The sequence below is a fragment of the Lepisosteus oculatus genome, chromosome 14 (assembly GCF_040954835.1).
Source record: "Lepisosteus oculatus isolate fLepOcu1 chromosome 14, fLepOcu1.hap2, whole genome shotgun sequence".
NCBI lineage: Eukaryota > Metazoa > Chordata > Actinopteri > Semionotiformes > Lepisosteidae > Lepisosteus > Lepisosteus oculatus.
In genome coordinates, this window is record NC_090709.1 from 46,298,904 (window position 1) to 46,320,631 (window position 21,728).

The 21,728-nt window shown below is 56.5% G+C and overlaps 1 long non-coding RNA gene across 1 annotated transcript; it reads left to right on the forward strand.

The window, feature by feature from the left end:
• The first annotated feature begins 5,125 nt into the window (after nt 1-5,125).
• LOC138243185 (uncharacterized) lies at nt 5,126-7,001 on the forward strand. The gene is made up of 4 exons (XR_011192024.1): nt 5,126-5,774; nt 6,246-6,293; nt 6,514-6,677; nt 6,806-7,001. It is a non-coding gene; the product is annotated as an uncharacterized lncRNA (long non-coding RNA).
• Nucleotides 7,002-21,728: the final 14,727 nt, after the last annotated feature.

Here is a 21,728-nt window from a genome sequence, read left to right on the forward strand (position 1 = left end):
TGTTGGACACACCTGTCCACACTCTTACTGGACACACTGGACACACTCGCCTGTCCGGACTCTTACTGGACACACTGTAGAGACTCGCCTGTCCACACTCTTACTGGACACACTGTACACACTCACCTGTCCACACTCTTACTGGACGCACTGTACACACTCACCTGTCCACACTCTCACTGGACACACTGTACACACTCACCTGTCCACACTCTCACTGGACACACTGTACACACTCACCTGTCCAGACTCTTACTGGACACACTGTAGAGACTCGCCTGTCCACACTCTTACTGGACACACTGTACACACTCGCCTGTCCACACTCTTACTGGACGCACTGTACACACTCGCCTGTCCACACTCTTACTGGACGCACTGTACACACTCACCTGTCCACACTCTCACTGGACACACTGTACACACTCACCTGTCCACACTCTCACTGGACAAACTGGACACACTCACCTGTCCAGGCGTAATCTCTGCTCCTCATCCCCCCTGCGTTGTGTCTCCCCCTCTCCCCGCTGGACAGAATCCCGTGGTGTCTTCGTGCTTCCCCGAGCTCATCCAGAAGCTGGAGAGGGCGGCCGAGCTGCAGCTGGAGCTCCCGGGGTCGCCCGGCTTGTCCCGCTCGGTGTCCCCCCCCTCCTCGCCCGAGAGCCCAATCCGCTCCCCGCCCCCGCCCCCCCCCCCCCCCCTCCGGCCCCCCCTGCTGCCTGGGGCGGTGCCCCTGCCCCTGCCCCCGCCCGTCCTGCCCCCCATCGCCCGCCCGGCCCCGCCAGGCCCCGCCTGGGGCTCCCCAGTGCGGAGGGCAAGGAGAGAGGCTGAGATGTCTGACGAGGCAAGTGGGGCAGAGTCTGTCTGTCTGTCTGTCTGTCAGTCTGTCCGTCTGTCCTTTTCTCTGTCCTTCTGACTTTCTGTTCTTTTCTCTGTCCATTTGTCCTTCTCTCCATCTGTCTTTCTGTCCTTTTCTCTGTCTTTCTGTACATCAGTCCATCTGTAATTTTCTCTGTTTTTTTGTCCGTCTGTACTTCTCTATTTCTGTCTTTCTGTCCTTCTGTCTGAGTCTCTCTTTTTCTCTGTGTCTGTCCCTCTCTCCCTGTCTCTCTCCCTGTGTCTTTCCATGTGTCTCCCTGCTCTCTGTCTGTTCTGCATTGTCCCAGCTGGGTCTCTCTCCCTGTGTCTCTCCGTGTGTCTCCCTGCTCTCTGTCTGTCCTGTGTTGTCACAGCTGGGTCTCTCTCCCTGTGTCTCTCCGTGTGTCTCCCTGTCTGCTTCTCTGTCTGTCCTGCGTTGTTCCAGCTGGGCCTGTCTCCCCGGCTCTCTGCCTTCAGCTCTGTTCGCCGATGTCCCGCCAGCCCGTCTCTCTCTCAGCCTGTCTCTTGACTTGCAGGAGGAAGAGGAGGTGGAGACAGCTCCTCCGGCAGGAGAGAGGAAGAAGGTCAGTGCTGGTCCCACCCTGCCTCCTGTCCTGTCTGTGGTGGAGTTTTGCCGTCTTGTCTGTCCCTGGGTCTCAGTGTCTCTCTCTCTTTCAGCCCTGTCTGTCAGTGTCTCTCTCAGCCTGCTGTCTGCCTGTCCCTGCCTCTCTATCTCTCTCTCTTTCAGCCCTGTCTGTCAGTGTCTCTCTCCTCCTCCTCTCTGTCCTCAGTGTGTCTCTCTCCTCCTCCTCTCTGTCCTCAGTGTGTCTCTCTCCTCCTCCTCTCTGTCCTGTGGTGTCCAGGCAGTGTGTCTCTCTCCTCCTCCTCCTCTCTGTCCTGTGGTGTCCAGTGGGTCAGTATTAGTGGGCTACACCCAGGCTCACTCCCTGCGAGTGTGATCCCAGCAGAGTCTCTGTGCTCTAGGGACACTTGACTCACCTGTCTCTCTCTTTCTCTTTTGTGGTTGACGGATTGAGGCCACCAGTTGGCGGGGATATAGCGGGGGGGGCATCGTGTCCAATACTCCTTGAAACGAGACAGATTTCAAACCTCCTCCATCTGAAGAGAAGGAAGTCGACCACGAAGTCCAGGGTGTCCTAGGAAGCTCTTAAGCCATCGTTTGCCCAGCAGCCATCTCACCCTGCAGCTCCCAGCTGGCAGCCCCCTCCCCACTGGAGCCCAGCAGGTGGGAGCCTGGTCAGTACCTGGAGGGGAGACTCCTGGGAAAAACTGAGGTTGCTGCTGGGAGAGGTGTTAGTGGGGCCGGCAGGGGGCGCTCACCCTGCGGTCTGTGTGGGTCCTGATGCCCCAGTATAGTGACGGGGACACTGGACTGTAAACAGGCGCCGTCCTTCGGATGAGACGTCAAACCGACGTCCTGACTCTCTGTGCTCATTTACAATCCCGGGGTGTTTCTGGAGAAGAGTAGGGGTGTTACCCCAGTGTCCTGGCCTGATTCCCCCCCCTGGTCTTGACCCATCATGGCCTCCTTATCACCCCCCTTCTCTGAACTGGCTCCATCCCTCTGCTCTCCTCCCCACTGAGAGCTGCTGTGTGCTGAGCGGACTGGAGCATCATCCAGGTGGGGGCTGCACACTGGGGGGGCTGGAGGGGATCCCCCTGACCTGGGAAGAGCTCTGAGTGGAGAGTCCAGACTTATTAATTATTATTATTATTCGTGCTGCACTGGGCTCCTGTCCTGGCAGTGAGAGGGGGGCTCTGTGATCAGGACAGATACTTATGACTGTATAATAATACACGATAGAAATGGAACACAGGGTAGCGCTGTAGTCCCTTCGAAACGTTTTGAACTGCCAGAAGAAGTTTTCACAACCCGGACTCGTGAAGGTACAGGTCTTCTCCCATCGTCCGGAGCAATGTCGCGTTTAATGTCGCGTTTCTACTTTATTAGAGAGAGGCACTGAACATCCCGTGATGGACTGGTGTCTTGTCCAGGTTGTGAGTGTGTGTGTGTCCTGTGATGGACTGCTGTCCTGTCCAGGGTGTGTGAGTGTGTGTGTGTCCTGTGATGGACTGCTGTCCTGTCCAGGGTGTGTGAGTGTGTGTGTGTCCTGTGATGGACTGCTGTCCTGTCCTGTGATGGACTGGTGGATCACAATATTAATTCTCCTCCTTGATTCCCTCCTTCATCGCCAGAGTGAAAGCGGGACACGGCAGTAAAAGCTCAGCCTTGTGGCTGGTGGTCCTCTTGGCCACACGGGGGCGCTGTGGCTCCACGGGGGGGGTTATGTTCAAGTCCCGCTGGGAATCGCACCGACGCGGTGGAGTTCGTGAACGTCCCAGACACCAAGAAAACGAGAGAGAGAAAAAAGGTCGTTTTCGGGGGTTTTTTTTGGGGGGGGGGGGGGTCGTGAGGTCCCACGCAGCGCTCGGAAAAGAAAATGGCGTTTCTTTTCCCCGCAGGACGGGGGGGGGGGAACCCGTGTTTTTTGGACGTGGCGTGGCCCCAAATTTCCGCCCTTGGGCGCTAGAGGGGGGTGGAGGTTGGTATTTCTTTGATTTGGGGGTCGGGGGGGGGGGGGGGGGTGCTAATTTCACTGAACCAAACCCCACGGAAACCCGTGTTGGACGTGGGGGTGCTGAATGCGCCCTCGACGTGAATTTGTCTTTAAATTCAAGTGCAGCTTTTGTAACCCTTGGGCCGGAAACACCTGGACCCGTTTCCCCTGACTGTCCGAGGTGGCGACTACCGGGGTCGTACAGGGACACCCGGCTGGGTGCGACGTCACGGGGGCGTCACAATGAGCCGCCTGACGTCACAGAGCGGCGGAATCTAGCGGGGGGCAGCTCAGAGGTGTGAAGAGAGAGGAGGAGGAAAGGACTATATAGCGCTTTCTAAACACGTGTTTCTTCCAAAAAAGATTCGCGGGTTACTTCGACTTCAATCAAATAATAGTTTCAGCTTCAGATTCACTCTGAAGTGAAATCGGTAAGTCAGTTAAAAATGCCGTTGTCGAGAAAAAACAAAATAAGTTGAGAAATAAGTTGTTTTTTTTCCCGTTACTCCACTCTTATGGGTGTGATCATGCTGTAAAACGATATTGAGAGGAGGTGCACCTCTACACAAAGAGTGGTGGGGGTGGGGAACAAGCTGCCCAGCCCTGTGGTTGAAGCCGATACCCTGGCTTCTCTCCAGACACAGCTGGGTGAGCTCCTCCAGTCAGGACAGGAGGGTCTACTGTACACAGAGAGTGGCGGGGTTGTGGAACAAAGCTGATACCCTGGCTTCTCTCCAGACACAGCTGGGTGAGCTCCTCCAGTCAGGACAGGAGGCTCTTCTGTACGCCGAGGGTGGTGGGGGTGTGGAACAAAGCTGATACCCTGGCTCCTCTCCAGACACAGCTGGGTGAGCTCCTCCAGTCAGGACAGTAGGCTCTTCTATACACAGAGGGGGGCAGGGGGGGGGAACAAGCCGCCCAGCTGTGTGGCTCCGCCCCCTCCCCTCCCCTCTGTGACTCTGCTTGTCTCGGCAGAACGATGGACCGACAGAGATGCCGCACGGCCGTGCGCGGTCGCAGCAGGACCCGGGCCCGGCGAGGCGTCGTAAGTCCACGAGACACTTCCAGTGGTGATCTTGACTGAGGACGCGCCTCGGCTCAAGAGACAGGGTCGCGGGTCCGATGAAAACCAAGCTGCAGGTCCATTATGGCCTTCTGAGAGCACAGATTGCCTCTGGACGTCCCACACTCTTCCTGGACACACTGTAGAGACTCACCTGTCCGGACTCTCACTGGACACACTGTAGAGACTCACCTGTCCAGACTCTTACTGGACACACTGTACACACTCACCTGTCCACACTCTCACTGGACACACTGTCCACACTCACCTGTCCAGGCGTAGTCTCTGCTCCTCATCCCCCCTGCGTTGTGTCTCCCCCTCTCCCCGCTGGACAGAATCATGTGGTGTCTTCTTGTTTCCCCGAGCTCGTCCAGAAGCTGGAGAGGGCGGCCGAGCTGCAGCTGGAGCTCCCGGGGTCACCCAGCTCGTCCCGCTCGGGCTCGCCCGGCTCGTTCCGCTCAGTGTCCCCCCCCCTCCTCGCCCTCGAGCCCCCTCCGCTACCCGCCCCTGGCCCCCTCTCCGGCCCCCTCAGGCCCCTGCCCGCCCCGCCCCGCCGCCCCCTCTTCATCCCCGCCATGCCCCTCGAGCCCCCCCTGCTGCCTGGGGCGGTGCCCCTGCCCCTGCCCCCGCCCGTCCTGCCCCCCATCGCCCGCCCGGCCCCGCCAGGCCCCGCCTGGGGCTCCCCGGTGCGGAGGGCAAGGAGAGAGGCGGAGATGTCTGACGAGGCAAGTGGGGCAGAGTCTGTCCGTCTGTCTGTCCTTTTCTCTGTCCATCTTTCCTTCTGTCCATCTGTCCCTTTCACTGTCCTTCTGTCTTTCTGTTCTTTTCTCTGTCCATGTGTCCTTCTGTCCTTCTGACTTTCTGTTCTTTTCTCTGTCCTTCTGTCCATCTGTCTTTCTGTCCTTTTCTCTCTTTCTGTCCATCAGTCCATCTGTCCTTTTCTCTGTCTTTTTGTCCGTCTGTACTTCTCTCTTTCTGTCTTTCTGTCCTTCTGTCTGAGTCTCTCTTTTTCTCTGTGTCTGTCCCTCTCTCCCTGTGTCTTTCCATGTCTCCCTGTCTGTCCTCCGTTGTCCCAGCTGGGTCTCTCTCCCTGTGTCTCCCTGTCTGTATCTCTGTCTGTCCTGCGTTGTCCCAGCTGGGTCTGTCTCCTCTGCTCTCTGCCTTCAGCTCTGTTCGCCGATGTACCGCCAGCCCGTCTCTCTCTCAGCCTGTCTCTTGACTTGCAGGAGGAAGAGGAGGTGGAGACAGCTCCTCCGGCAGGAGAGAGGAAGGAGGTCAGTGCTGGTCCCACCCTGGGTCTGTCCCTGGGTCTCAGTGTCTCTCTCTCTTTCAGCCCTGTCTGTCAGTGTCTCTCTCGGCCTGCTGTCTGTCTGTCCCTGCCTCTCTGTCTCTCTCTTTCAGCCCCGTCTGTCAGTCTGTCTGTCCCTCGATCTCAGTGTCTCTCTCTCGGCCTGCTGTCTGCCTGTCCCTGCCTCTCTGTCTCTCTCTCTTTCAGCCCTGTCTGTCAGTGTCTCTCTCCTCCTCCTCTCTGTCCTGTGGTGTCCAGGCAGTGTGTCTCTCTCCTCCTCCTCTCTGTCCTGTGGTGTCCAGTGGGTCAGTATTAGTGGGCTACACCCAGGCTCACTCACTGCGAGTGTGATCTCAGCAGAGTCTCGGTGCTCTTGGGACACTTGACTCACCTGTCTTTCTCTTTCTCTCCCTGTGCTGTCCCTCTCCTGCCCCCTCTCTCCCTCCTCGGACTCCAGCTGGAGGAGATCCAATCACCATCTCTTGTGAGACAGAAGAAAAAGAAGGTGGGTAATGCTCTGATCCTCTCTTTACTCCTGTCCAGTGTCCAGTCAGTGTCCAGTCAGGGTGTCGGTATGAACCCCTCTCTCTCTCTCAATGCAGTGTTCATGTACTGGAGTGTCCAGTCATGTGTCTGTATGAACCCCTCTCTCTCTCTCAGTGCAGTGTTCATGTCCTGGAGTATCCAGTCCGACTCTAAACGTGACTCTCCTGTCTCTGCTTCAGAAGCGCTGGTGGGTCTTTTTAAACTCCCTGAGCTGCGTGTCGGTGGAGACAGATGATAAGGACGAGCCGATGGAGGCGGCGGAGACCGTAGCTCAGGAGAGGAAGACCGAGGGAGAGGAGGAGCAGGCTGCCGGTAAGGACAAGAAGAGGAAGAGGAGGTGCAGGTGAGCAGACAGGGGGGCGCCGCCCGGTCGTGTCTGTGATTCAACGAGGAGTCTCCTCTTGCTGTTTGATGTCATGGTGACGTCTGTGTCTATGTCCCTCACACCTGCAATAACAATATTCTTTCCAGGTTCCTTTCCTGGTTCTGTGCCTGCTAAGATCTGGACTGGACTGTGCTGGACCGGAGCTGAGGAGCCCCAGACTGTGCTGGACCGAAGCTGAGGGGCCCTAGACTGGACTGGACCTAAGCTGAGGGTCCCCAGACTGGACTTAATCTGTATTGTAATTTTTGTTCTTTTGTTAAGCATCATTAAAATGGTTTTAAAAAAAATCTGTTTAGCTTTTGTTTTTTTCCCTCCCCCACCCTGAAACGAACGAACAGAGTCTGTCCTTCTCTTTCATCCCGGAGAGTTTGTGGTTGACGGATTGAGGCCGAGAGCCCTCATCGTCGGCGTACCACCAGTTAGCGGGGATATAGCAAGGGGGGGCATCGTGTCCAATACTCCTTGAAACGAGACAGATTTCAAGCCACCTCCTTCTGAAGAGCAGGAAGTCGACCACGAAGTCCAGGGTGTCCTAGGAAGCTCTTTAGCCCTCGTTTGCCCAGCAGCCATCTCACACTGCAGCTCCCAGCTGGCAGCCCCCTCCCCACTGGAGCCCAGCAGGTGGGAGCCTGGTCAGTACCTGGAGGGGAGACTCCTGGGAAAAACTGAGGTTGCTGCTGGGAGAGGTGTTAGTAGGGCCAGCAGGGGGCGCTCACCCTGCGGTCTGTGTGGATCCTGATGCCCCAGTATAGTGACGGGGACACTGGACTGTAAACAGGCGCCGTCCTTCGGATGAGACGTCAAACCGAGGTCCTGACTCTCTGTGCTCGTTAACAATCCCGGGGTGTTTCTGGAGAAGAGTAGGGGTGTTACCCCAGTGTCCTGGCCTGATTCCCCCCCTGGTCTTGACCCATCATGGCCTCCTAATCACCCCTGTCTCTGAACTGGCTCCATCCCTCTGCTCTCCTCCCCACTGAGAGCTGCTGTGTGCTGAGCGGACTGGAGCATCATCCAGGTGGGGGCTGCACACTGGGGGGACTGGAGGAGATCCCCCTGACCTGGGAAGAGCTCTGAGGGGAGGGTCCAGACTTATTAATTATTATTATTATTCGTGCTGCACTGGGCTTCAGTCCTGGCAGTGAGAGGGGGACTCTGTGATCAGTACAGATACTTATGACTGTATAATAATACACGATAGACATTGAACACAGGGTAGCGCTGTAGTCTCTTCGAAACGTTTTGAACTGCCAGAAGAAGTTTTCACAACCCGGACTCATGAAGGTACAGGTCTTCTCCCTTCGGCCGGAGCAAGGTGTATGGTGTCCTGGTGATTGCTCCCATTTTGAACGGAGTTTAATGTTGCGTTTCTACTTTATTAGAGAGAGGCACTGAACATCCTGTGATGGACTGGTGTCCTGTCCAGGGTGTATGAGTCTGTGTGTGTCCTGTGATGGGCTGGTGTCCTGTCCAGGATGTGTGAGTGTGTGTGTGTCCTGTGATGGACTGCTGTCCTGTCCAGGGTGTGTGAGTGTGTGTGTGTCCTGTGATGGACTGGTGTCCTGTCCAGGGTGTGTGTGTGTCCTGTGATGGACTGGTGGATCACAATATTAATTCTCCTCCTTGATTCCCTCCTTCATCGCCAGAGTGAAAGCGGGACACGGCAGTAAAAGCTCAGCCCTGCGGCTGGTGGTCCTCTTGGCCACACGGGGGCGCTGTGGCTCCACGGGGGGGTTATGTTCAAGTCCCGCTGGGAATCGCACTGACGCGGCGGAGTTCGTGAACGTCCCAGACACCAAGAAAACGAGAGAGAGAAAAAAGGTCGTTTTCGGGGTTCAAGAAGCAACCCCGAGACTCAGGGAGTTTCCCCGCTGAGCTTACTCTGCCGAAAACACGCAGGTTTTATTTTTTTCCCGTGACCCCCCTCACACAGGCCGTTTCTGTAGCGTGAAGTTGTGTTTTTTTGCGCAGCGGTCGGTGAGGGGCGAAATTGTATTTATTTTTTCCCACGGTCTGAAACAGAAACAGCCGGGTGGTGTTGTAGAGAGGTAGACGTTCCTGGTTTACCTCGTTTGCGAAGCCCGTTTTTTTTTTGGGGGGGGGTCGTGAGGTCCCACGCAGCGCTCGGAAAAGAAAATGGCGTTTCTTTTCCCCGCAGGACGGGGGGGGACCTGTGTTTTTTGGACGTGGCCCGAAATTAACGCCCTTGAGCGCTAGAGGGGGGTGGAGGTTGGTCTTTCTTCGACTTGGGGGTAGGGGGGGGTTGCTAATTTCACTGAACCCCACCCCACGGAAACCCGTGTTGGACGTGGGGGTGCTGAATGCGCCCTCGACGTGATTTTGTCTTTAAATTCAAGTGCAGCTTTTGTAACCCTTGGGCCGGAAACACCTGGACCCGTTTCCCCTGCCTGTCCGAGGTGGCGACTACCGGGGTCGTACAGGGACACCCGGCTGGCCGCCGAGAGTTGGAAAAATAAAATGTCCACCCAAAAAAAACAACCGCGAAAAATGGCGGCCATTTTTGTTTCGCGGCCGAGCCGTGAGCGCGTCGGGGGCTGACGTCACGGGGGCGTCACAATGAGCCGCCTGACGTCACAGAGCGGCGGATTCTAGCGGGGGGCGGCGCCGGAGCCCCGTGAGCTCAGAGGAGTGAAGAGAGAGGAGGAGGAAAGAACTATATAGCGCTTAATAAACAGAATCGCTCTTCAGTATCCCCGTGAAATCGGTAAGTCAGTCAAAAGCGCCGCTGGCAAGAAATAACAAAATAAGTGGAGAAATAAGTTGTTTTTTTTTTACCGTTACTCCACTCTTATGGGTGTGATCGTGCTGTAAAAAGATATTGAGAGGAGCTGCACCTCTACACAGAGGGTGGTGGGGGTGGGGAACAGGCCGCCCAGTCCGTGTGGTTGAAGCCGATACCCTGGCTTCTCTCCAGACACAGCTGGGTGAGCTCCTCCAGTCAGGACAGGGGGCTCTTCTGTACACAGAGGGGGGCGGGGGTGGGGAACAAGCCGCCCAGCGGTGTGGCTCCGCCCCCTCCCCTCCCCTCTGTGACTCTGCTTGTCTCGGCAGGACGATGGACCGACAGAGATGCCGCACGGCCGTGCGCGGTCGCAGCAGGACCCGGGCCCGGCGAGGCGTCGTAAGTCCACCCCTCCCGCCCGCCGTCCAGCGTCCAGCGTCCAGCCCTCCTCCGACTGGCCTCTCCGCCCCCAGCAGCGTTCGCTGTATTATAATAATAATAATAATAATAAACTTCACTGATAGAGCACCTTTCACACACATAGCAGCGCAAAGCGCTTGACAGACCAGGTCTCACGGTAGCACCTCCAGACGAGGAGAGACACTTCCAGTGGTGATCTTGACTGAGGACACGCCTCGGCTCAAGAGACAGGGTCGCGGGTCCGAGGAACACCAAGCTGCAGGTCCATTATGGCCTTCTGAGAGCACAGATTGCCTCTGGACGTCCCAGACTCTTCCTGGACACACTGGACACACTCACCTGTCCAGACTCTTCCTGGACACACTGTAGAGACTCACCTGTCCAGACTTTCACTGGACACACTGTACACACTCACCTGTCATGACTCTCACTGGACACACTGTACACACTCACCTGTCCAGACTCTCACTGGACACACTGGACACACTCGCCTGTCCAGACTCTTACTGGACACACTGTACACACTCACCTGTCCAGACTCTCACTGGACACACTGGACACACTCACCTGTCCAGACTCTCACTGGACACACTGGACACACTCGCCTGTCCAGACTCTTACTGGACACACTGTACACACTCACCTGTCCAGACTCTCACTGGACACACTCACCTGTCCAGACTCTCACTGGACACACTGGACACACTCACCTGTCCAGACTTTCACTGGACACACTGTAGAGACTCACCTGTCCAGACTCTCACTGGACACACTGTACACACTCACCTGTCCAGACTCTTACTGGACACACTGTAGAGACACACTCATCTGTTCAGACTCTCACTGGACACACTGTACACACTCACCTGTCCACACTCTCACTGGACACACTGTACACACTCACCTGTCCACACTCTCACTGGACACACTGTAGAGACTGCCCAAGGCCCCTAGTCTCGACACGACTGGGCTGGGCTGTGTGGTTAGAGCTGTCTCAGAGATGGGCTGTCTGGCGTCTTCACAGGTCACACCGGTCAGGCCGAACCCGGACTGGCAGCGGGAGAGGTCCCGGCCCAAGTCCCGGTGCTTTTCCGTAAGTCTGACCCGGTCGCCTTCCGCGAGACTGGACCGGCCGCCCTGTGGTGGGCCCGGTGCCCCACATCTACCCTACAGCTCCCCACACTGACCCCTAAACTCCCGATACCCCACAGCTCCCCACACTGACCCCTAAACTCCCGATACCCTACAGCTCCCCACACTGACCCCTAAACTCCCGATACCCTACAGCTCCCCACACTGACCCCTAAACTCCCGATACCCTACAGCTCCCCACTCTGACCCCTAAATTCCCGATACCCTACAGCTCCCCACACTGACCCCTAAACTCCCGATACCCTACAGCTCCCCACTCTGACCCCTAAACTCCCGATACCCTACAGCTCCCCACACTGACCCCTAAACTCCCGATACCCTACAGCTCCACACTGACCCCTAAACTCCCGATACCCTACAGCTCCCCACACTGACCCCCACAGTCCTGATGGCCGAGAGGTCTCTGCTTGCTGTAGTGATTGAGTGAGCTCTGTGGACCTGACCTCTGTCTTGTGTCCTTGTTTCCAGCGTCTCCTAGTGGTCCGGCATTTCAGCAGGCCTGAAGGTGAGATCTGGGGAGGAGACAGAGCACCCCCTAACACCCCTGAGCTGGGTTACAGGGTAAGACAGCTTCTTACTGTTGGACACACCTGTCCACACTCTTACTGGACACACTGGACACACTCGCCTGTCCAGACTCTTAATGGACACACTGGACACACTCGCCTGTCCAGACTCTTACTGGACACACTGTACACACTCACCTGTCCAGACTCTTACTGGACACACTGTACACACTCACCTGTCCAGACTCTCACTGGACACACTGTCCACACTCACCTGTCCACACTCTCACTGGACACACTGTCCACACTCACCTGTCCACACTCTCACTGTCCACACTCACCTGTCCAGGCGTAGTCTCATCCCCCCTGCGTTGTGTCTCCCCCTCTCCCCGCTGGACAGAATCCCGAGGTGTCTTCGTGTCTCCCCGAGCTCGTCCAGAAGCTGGAGAGGGCGGCCGAGCTGCATCTGGAGCTCCCAGAGTCGCCCGGCTCGTCCCGCTCGGGCTCGCCCGGCTCGTTCCGCTCGGTGTCCCCCCCGTCCTCGCCCGAGAGCCCCCTCCGCTCCCCGCCCCCGGCCCCCCCCTCCGGCCCCCTCCGGCCCCTGACCGCACCGCCCCGCCGCCCCCCCTTCCTCGCCGCCATGCCCCTCGAGCCCCCCCTGCTGCCCGGGGCGGTGCCCCTGCCCCTGCCCCCACCCGTCCTGCCCCCCATCGCCCGCCCGGCCCCGCCAGGCCCCGCCTGGGGCTCCCCGGTGCGGAGGGCAAGGAGAGAGGCGGAGATGTCTGACGAGGCAAGTGGGGCAGAGTCTGTCCGTCTGTCTGTCTGTCCGTCTGTCCTTCTGTCCGTCTGTCTGTCCGTCCATCTGTCTGTCCGTCCGTCTGTCCGTCTGTCCGTCTGTCCGTCTGTCCGTCTGTCTGTCTGTCTGTCCATCCGTCTGTCTGTCTGTCCTTCTGTCCATCTGTCCTGCTGTCCTTTTCTCTGTCCATCTTTCCTTCTGTCCATCTGTCCCTTTCACTGTCCTTCTGTCTTTCTGTTCTTTTCTCTGTCCATCTGTCCTTCTGACTTTCTGTTCTTTTCTCTGTCCATCTGTCCGTCTGTCTTTCTGTCTGTCTGTCCTTCTATCCTTCTATCTTTCTATCCATCTGTCCTTCTGTCCTTTTCTCTGTCCATCTTTCCTTCTGTCCATCTGTCCCTTTCACTGTCCTTCTGTCTTTCTGTTCTTTTCTCTTTCCATCTGTCCTTCTGACTTTCTGTTCTTTTCTCTGTCCATCTGTCCTTCTGTCTTTCTGTCCGTCTGTCCGTCTATCCTTCTATCTTTCTATCCATCTGTCCTTCTGTCCTTTTCTCTGTCCATCTTTCCTTCTGTCCATCTGTCCCTTTCACTGTCCTTCTGTCTTTCTGTTCTTTTCTCTTTCCATCTGTCCTTCTGACTTTCTGTTCTTTTCTCTGTCCATCTGTCTGTCCGTCCATCTGTCTGTCTGTCCATCTGTCCCTCTGTCCTTCTGTCCTTTTCTCTGTCCATCTTTCCTTCTGTCCATCTGTCCCTTTCACTGTCCTTCTGTCTTTCTGTTCTTTTCTCTGTCCATCTGTCCTTCTGACTTTCTGTTCTTTTCTCTGTCCATCTGTCCTTCAGTCCATCTGTCTTTCTGTCCTTTTCTCTCTTTCTGTCCATCAGTCCATCTGTCCTTTTCTCTGTCTTTTTGTCCGTCTGTACTTCTCTCTTTCTGTCTTTCTGTCCTTCTGTCTGAGTCTCTGTGTTTGTCCCTCTCTCCCTGTCTCTCTCCCTGTGTCTCTCCGTGTGTCTCCCTGCTCTCTGTCTGTCCTGCGTTGTCCCAGCTGGGTCTCCCTCCCTGTGTCTCCCTGCTCTCTGTCTGTCCTGCGTTGTCCCAGCTGGGCCTGTCTCCACGGCTCTCTGCCTTCAGCTCTGTTCGCCGATGTCCCGCCAGCCCGTCTCTCTCTCAGCCTGTCTCTTGACTTGCAGGAGGAAGAGGAGGTGGAGACAGCTCCTCCGGCAGGAGAGAGGAAGGAGGTCAGTGCTGGTCCCACCCTGCCCCCTGTCCTGTCTGTGGTGGAGTTTCGCCGTCTTGTCTGTCCCTGGGTCTCAGTGTCTCTCTCTCTTTCAGCCCTGTCTGTCAGTGTCTCTCTCTCGGCCTGCTGTCTGTCTGTCCCTGCCTCTCTGTCTCTCTCTCTTTCAGCCCTGTCTGTCAGTGTCTCTCTCTCGGCCTGCTGTCTCCCTGTCCCTGGGTCTCAGTGTCTCTCTCTCTTTCAGCCCTGTCTGTCAGTGTCTCTCTCCTCCTCCTCTCTGTCCTCAGTGTGTCTCTCTCCTCCTCCTCTCTGTCCTGTGGTGTCCAGGCAGTGTGTCTCTCTCCTCCTCCTCCTCTCTGTCCTGTGGTGTCCAGGCAGTGTGTCTCTCTCCTCCTCCTCCTCTCTGTCCTGTGGTGTCCAGTGGGTCGGTATTAGTGGGCTACACCCAGGCTCACTCCCTGCGAGTGTGATCTCAGCAGAGTCTCTGTACTCTTGGTACACTTGACTCACCTGTCTCTGTCTTTCTCTCCCTGTGCTGTCCCTCTCCTGCCCCCTCTCTCCCTCCTCGGACTCCAGCTGGAGGAGGTCCAATCACCACCTCCTGTGAGACAGAAGAAAAAGAAGGTGGGTGATGCTCTGATCCTCTCTTTACTCCTGTCCAGTGTCCAGTGTCTGTATGAACCCTTCTCTCTCTCTCAGTGCAGTGTTCATGTCCTGGAGTGTCCAGTCGGTGTGTCTGTATGAACCCCCCTCTCTCTCAGTGCAGTGTTCATGTCCTGGAGTGTCCAGTCAGTGTGTCTGTATGAACCCCTCTCTCTCTCAGTGCAGTGTTCATGTCCTGGAGTGTCCAGTCAGTGTGTCTGTATGAACCCCTCTCTCTCTCAGTGCAGTGTTCATGTCCTGGAGTGTCCAGTCAGTGTGTCTGTATGAACCCCTCTCTCTCTCTCTCAGTGCAGTGTTCATGTACTGGAGTGTCCAGTCAGTGTGTCTGTATGAACCCCTCTCTCTCTCTCAGTGCAGTGTTCATGTCCTGGAGTGTCCAGTCAGTGTGTGTGTATGAACCCCTCTTTCTCTCAGTGCAGTGTTCATGTACTGGAGTGTCCAGTCAGTGTGTCTGTGTGAACCCCTCTCTCTCTCTCTCAGTGCAGTGTTCATGTACTGGAGTGTCCAGTCAGTGTGTCTGTGTGAACCCCTCTCTCTCTCAGTGCAGTGTTCATGTCCTGGAGTGTCCAGTCAGTGTGTCTGTGTGAACCCCTCTCTCTCTCTCTCTCTTAGTGCAGTGTTCATGTACTGGAGTGTCCAGTCAGTGTGTGTGTATGAACCCCTCTCTCTCTCAGTGCAGTGTTCATGTACTGGAGTGTCCAGTCAGTGTGTCTGTATGAACCCCTCTCTCTCTCAGTGCAGTGTTCATGTACTGGAGTGTCCAGTCAGTCAGTGTTTCTGTGTGAACCCCTCTCTCTCAGTGCAGTGTTCATGTACTGGAGTGTCCAGTCAGTGTGTCTGTATGAACCCCTCTCTCTCTCAGTGCAGTGTTCATGTACTGGAGTGTCCAGTCAGTGTGTCTGTATGAACCCCTCTCTCTCTCTCTCAGTGCAGTGTTCATGTCCTGGAGTGTCCAGTCAGTGTGTCTGTATGAACCCCTCTCTCTCTCTCAGTGCAGTGTTCATGTACTGGAGTGTCCAGTCAGTGTGTCTGTATGAACCCCTCTCTCTCTCTCAGTGCAGTGTTCATGTACTGGAGTGTCCAGTCAGTGTGTCTGTATGAACCCCTCTCTCTCTCAGTGCAGTGTTCATGTACTGGAGTGTCCAGTCAGTGTGTCTGTGTGAACCCCTCTCTCTCTCTCTGTGCAGTGTTAATGTACTGGAGTGTCCAGTCAGTGTGTCTGTATGAACCCCTCTCTCTCTCAGTGCAGTGTTCATGTCCTGGAGTGTCCAGTCAGTGTGTCTGTATGAACCCCTCTCTCTCTCAGTGCAGTGTTCATGTACTGGAGTGTCCAGTCCGACTCTTAACGTGACTCTCCTGTCTCTGCTTCAGAAGCGCTGGTGCGCCCTTCTTAACTCCCTGAGCTGCGTGTCGGTGGAGACAGAAGACCAGGACGAGCCGATGGAGGTGGCGACCGTAGCTCAGGAGAGGAAGAGCGAGGGAGAGGAGGAGCTGGCTGCCGGGAAGGACAAGAGGAGGAAGAGGAGGTGCAGGTGAGCAGACAGGGGGGCGCCGCCTGGTCGTGTCTGTGATTCAAGGAGGAGTCTCCTCTTGCTGTTTGATGTCATGGTGACGTCTGTGTCTGTGTCCCTCACACCTGCAATAACAATATTCTTTCCAGGTTCCTTTCCTGGTTCTGTGCCGGCTAAGATCTGGACTGGACTGGACTGGACTGGACTGGACTGGACTGGACTGGACTGGACTGGAGCTGAGGGACACCAGACGGGACTGGACAGGAGCCTAGGGACACCAGACTGGACTGGACCGGAGCTGAGAGACACCAGACTGGACTGGACTGGAGCTGAGGGACCCCAGACTGTGCTGGACCGAAGCTGAGGGACCCCAGTCTGGACTGAAGCTGAGGGACACCAGACTGTGCTGGACCGAAGCTGAGGGACCCCAGTCTGTGCTGGACCGAAGCTGAGGGACCCCAGACTGTGCTGGACCGAAGCTGAGGGACCCCAGTCTGGACCGAAGCTGAGGGACACCAGACTGTGCTGGACCGAAGCTGAGGGACCCCAGACTGGACTGGACTGGAGCTGAGGGGCCCCAGACTGGACTGGACTGGAGCTGAGGGGCCCCAGACTGGACTGGACTGGAGCTGAGGTTCCCCAGACTGTGCTGGACCGAAGCTGAGGGACCCCAGTCTGGACCGAAGCTGAGGGACCCCAGTCTGGACTGCACTGGAGCTGAGGGACACCAGACTGGACTGGAGCTGAGAGACACCAGACTGGACTGGACTGAAGCTTGTAATTTTTATTCTTTTGTTAAGGATCAATAAAAAAAAAATTAAAAAAAATCTGTTTAGCTTTTGGTTTTTTCCCTCCCCCCCCCCAAGGCTGCTGCTGGGAGAGGTGTGAGTGGGGCCAGCAGGGGGCGCTCTCACCCTGCGGTCTGTGTGGGTCCTGATGCCCCAGTATAGTGACGGGGGACACTGGACTGTAAACAGGCGCTGTCCTTCGGATGAGACGTCAAACCGAGGTCCTGACTCTCTGTGGTCATTAACAATCCCGGGGTGTTTCTGGAGAAGAGTAGGGGTGTTACCCCAGTGTCCTGGCCTGATTCCCCCCCTGGTCTTGACCCATCATGGCCTCCTAATCACCCCCCCCTCTCTGAACTGGCTCCATCCCTCTGCTCTCCTCCCCACTGAGAGCTGCTGTGTGCTGAGCGGACTGGAGCATCATCCAGGTGGGGGCTGCACACTGGGGGGACTGGAGGGGATCCCCCTGACCTGGGAAGAGCTCTGAGTGGAGGGTCCAGACTTATTAATTATTATTATTATTCGTGCTGCACTGGGCTCCTGTCCTGGCAGTGAGAGGGGGACTCTGTGATTAGTACAGATACGTATGACTATATAATAATACACGATAGAAATGGAACACAGGGTAGCGCTGTAGTCTCTTCGAAACGTTTTGAACTGCCAGAAGAAGTTTTCACAACCCGGACTCGTGAAGGTACAGGTCTTCTCCCATCGTCCGGAGCAAGGTGTATCGTGTCCTGGTGACTTCTCCCGTTTCGAATGGAGTTTAATGTTGCGTTTCTACTTTATTAGAGAGAGGCACTGAACATCCTGTGATGGACTGGTGTCCTGTCCAGGGTGTATGAGTCTGTGTGTGTCCTGTGATGGACTGCTGTCCTGTCCAGGGTGTATGAGTCTGTGTATGTCCTGTGATGGGCTGGTGTCCTGTCCAGGGTGTGTGTGTGTCCTGTGATGGACTGGTGTCCTGTCCAGGATGTGTGAGTGTGTGTGTGTCCTGTGATGGACTGGTGTCCTGTCCAGGGTGTGTGAGGGTGTGTGTGTCCAGTGATGGACTGCTGTCCTGTCCAGGGTGTGTGTGTGTCCTGTGATGGACTGGTGGATCACAATATTAATTCTCCTCCTTGATTCCCTCCTTCATCGCCAGAGTGAAAGCGGAACACGGCAGTAAAAGCTCAGCCTGCGGGTGGTGGTCCTCTCGGCCACACGGGGGCGCTGTGTCCCCACGGGGGGGTTATGTTCAAGTCCCGCTGGGAATCGCACCGACGCGGTGGAGTTCGTGAACGTCCCAGACACCAAGAAAACGAGAGAGAGAGAAAAAAGGTCGTTTTCGGGGTTCAAGAAGCAACCCCGAGATTCAGGGAGTTTCCCCGCTGAGTTTACTCTGCAGAAAACACGCAGGTTTTATTTTTTCCCGTGCCCCCCCTCACACAGGCCGTTTCTGTAGCGTGAAGTTGTGTTTTTTTGCGCGGCGGTCGGTGAGGGGCGAAATTGTATTAATTTTTTTCCCACGGTTTGAAACAGAAACAGCCGGGTGGTGTTGTAGAGAGGTCGACGTGCCTGGTTTTCCTCGTCTGCGAAGCCCGTTTTTTTTGGGGGGGGGGGTCGTGAGGTCCCACGCAGCGCTCGGAAAAGAAAATGCCGTCTCTTTTCCCCGCAGGACGGGGGGGAACCCGTGTTTTTTGGACGTGGCGTGGCCCAAAATTTCCGCCCTTGGGCGCTAGAGGTGGGTGGAGGTTGGTCTTTCTTTGATTTGGGGGGGGGGGGGTCTAATTTCACTGAACCAAACCCCACGGAAACCCGTGTTGGACGTGGGGGTGCTGAATGCGCCCTCGACGTGATTTTGTCTTTAAATTCAAGTGCAGCTTTTGTCACCCTTGGGCCGGAAACAGCTGGACCCGTTTCCCCTGCCTGTCCGAGGTGGCGACTACCGGGGTCGTACAGGGACACCCGGCTGGCCGCCGAGAGTTGGAAAAATAAAATGTCCACCCAAAAAAAAACAGCAACCGTGAAAAATGTCGGCCATTTTTGTTTCGCGGCCGAGCCGTGAGCGCGTCGGGGGCGACGTCACGGTGGCGTCACAATGAGCCGCCTGACGTCACAGAGCGGCGGATTCTAGCGGGGGGCGGCGCCGGAGCCCCATGAGCTCAGAGGAGTGAAGAGAGAAGAGGAGGAAAGCGCTATATAGTCTTTTCTAAACACGTGTTTCTTCCAATAAAGTTACTTCGACTTAGATCGTTAGTTTCATCTTCAGAATCGCTTTTCAGAATCCCCGTGAAATCGGTAAGTCAGTCAAAAGTGCCGCTGGTGAGAAATAACAAAATAAGTGGAGAAATAATAATACGTTTTTTTTACCGTTACTCAACTCTTATGGGTGTGATCGTGCTGTAAAAAGATATTGAGAGGAGGTGCACCTCTACACACAGAGTGGTGGGGGTGGGGAACAAAGCCAATACCCTGGCTTCTCTCCAGACACAGCTGGGTGAGCTCCTCCAGTCAGGACAGGAGGCTCTACTGTACACAGAGAGTGGCGGGGGTGCGGAACAAAGCTGATACCCTGGCTTCTCTCAGGACACAGCTGGGTGAGGTCCTCCAGTCAGGACAGGAGGCTCTTCTGTACACAGAGGAGGGCGGGGGTGGGGAACAAGCCGCCCAGCTGTGTGGCTCCGCCCCCTCCCCTCCCCTCTGTGACTCTGCTTGTCTCGGCAGGACGATGGACCGACAGAGATGCCTCACGGCCGTGCGCGGTCGCAGCAGGACCCGGGCCCGGCGAGGCGTCGTAAGTCCACCCCTCCCGCCCACCATCCAGCGTCCAGCGTCCAGCCCTCCTCCGACTGGCCTCTCCGCCCCCAGCAGCGCTCGCTGTATTATAATAATAATAATAATAAACTTCACTGATAGAGCACCTTTCATACACATAGCAGCGCAAAGTGCTTGACAGACCAGGTCTCACGGTAACACCTCCAGACGAGGAGAGACACTTCCAGTGGTGATCTTGACTGAGGACACGCCTCGGCTCAAGAGACAGGGTCTCAGGTCCATTATAGCCTTCTGAGAGCACAGATTGCCTCTGAACGTCCCAGACTCTTACTGGACACACTGTAGAGACTCACCTGTCCAGACTCTCACTGGACACACTGTACACACTCACCTGTCCACACTCTCACTGGACACACTGTACACACTCACCTGTCCACACTCTCACCGGACACACTGTAGAGACTGCCCAAGGCCCCTAGTCTCGACACGACTGGGCTGGGCTATGTGGTCAGAGCTGTCTCGGAGATGGGCTGTTTGGCGTCTTCACAGGTCACACCGGTCAGGCCGAACCCGGACTGGCAGCGGGAGAGGTCCCGGCCCAAGTCCCGGTGCTTTTCCGTAAGTCTGACCCGATCGCCATCCGCGAGACTGGACCGGCCGCCCTGTGGTGGGCCCGGTGCCCCACATCTACCCTACAGCTCCCCCCACTGACCCCTAAACTCCCGATACCCTACAGCTCCCCACACTGACCCCTAAACTCCCGATACCCTACAGCTCCCCACACTGACCCCTAAACTCCCGATACCCTACAGCTCTCCACTCTGACCCCTAAACTCCTGATACCCTACAGCCCCCCACACTGACCCCTAAACTCCCGATACCCTACAGCTCCCCACACTGACCCCTAAACTCCCGATACCCTACAGCTCCCCACTCTGACCCCCACAGTCCTGATGGCCGAGAGGTCTCTGCTTGCTGTAGTGATTGAGTGAGCTCTGTGGACCTGACCTCTGTCTTGTGTCCTCGTTTCCAGCGTCTCCTAGTGGTCCGGCATTTCACACGACCTGAAGGTGAGATCTGGGGAGGAGACAGAGCACCCCCTAACACCCCTGAGCTGGGTTACAGGGTAAGACAGCTTCTTACTGTTGGACACACCTGTCCACACTCTTACTGGACACACTGGACACACTCGCCTGTCCGGACTCTTACTGGACACACTGGACACACTCACCTGTCCGGACTCTTACTGGACACACTGGACACACTCGCCTGTCCAGACTCTTACTGGACACACTGGACACACTCGCCTGTCCAGACTCTTACTGGACACACTGTACACACTCACCTGTCCACACTCTCACTGGACACACTGTACACACTCACCTGTCCAGGCGTAATCTCTGCTCCTCATCCCCCCTGCGTTGTGTCTCCCCCTCTCCCCGCTGGACAGAATCCTGTGGTGTCTTCGTGTCTCCCCGAGCTCGTCCAGAAGCTGGAGAGGGCGGCCGAGCTGCAGCTGGAGCTCCCGGGGTCACCCGGCTCGTCCCGCTCGAGCTCGCCCGACTCGTTCCGCTCGGTGTCCCCCCCCTCCTCGCCCGAGAGCCCCCTCCGCTCCCCGCCCCCGGCCCCCCCCTCCGGCACCCTCCGGCCCCTGACCGCCCCGCCCCGCCGCCCCCCCTTCCTCGCCGCCATGCCCCTCGAGCCCCCCCTGCTGCCCGGGGCGGTGCCCCTGCCCCTGCCCCCACCCGTCCTGCCCCCCATCGCCCGCCCGGCCCCGCCAGGCCCCGCCTGGGGCTCCCCGGTGGGGAGGGCAAGGAGAGAGGCGGAGATGTCTGACGAGGCAAGTGGGGCAGAGTCTGTCCGCCCATCTGTCCTTCTGTCCGTCTATCCTTCAGTCCATCTGTCCCTCTGTCCATCTGTCCTTTTCTCTGTCCTGTCCTTCTGTCCTTTTCTCTGTCCTTCTGTCCTTCTGTCTTTCTGTTCTTTTCTCTGTCCTTCTGTCCATCTGTCTTTCTGTCTTTTTCTGTCTTTCTATCCATCACTCTATCTATCCTTTTCTCTGTCCATCTGTCCTTCTGTCCATCTGTCTTTCTGTCCTTTTCTGTCTTTCTGTCCTTTTCTCTGTCTTTTTGTCCATCTGTACTTCTCTCTTTCTGTCTTTCTGTCCTTCTGTCTGAGTCTCTCTTTTTCTCTGTGTCTGTCCCTCTCTCCCTGTCTCTCTCCCTGTGTCTTTCCATGTCTCCCTGCTCTCTGTCTGTCCTGCGTTGTCCCAGCTGGGTCTGTCTCCCTGTGTCTCTCCGTGTGTCCCCCTGCTCTCTGTCTGTCCTGCGTCGTCCCAGCCGGGTCTCTCTCCCTGTGTCTCTCCGTGTGTCTCCCTGCCTGTCTCTCTGTCTGTCCTGCGTTGTCCCAGCTAGGTCTCCCTCCCTCCTCTCTCTCTCCGTGTGTCT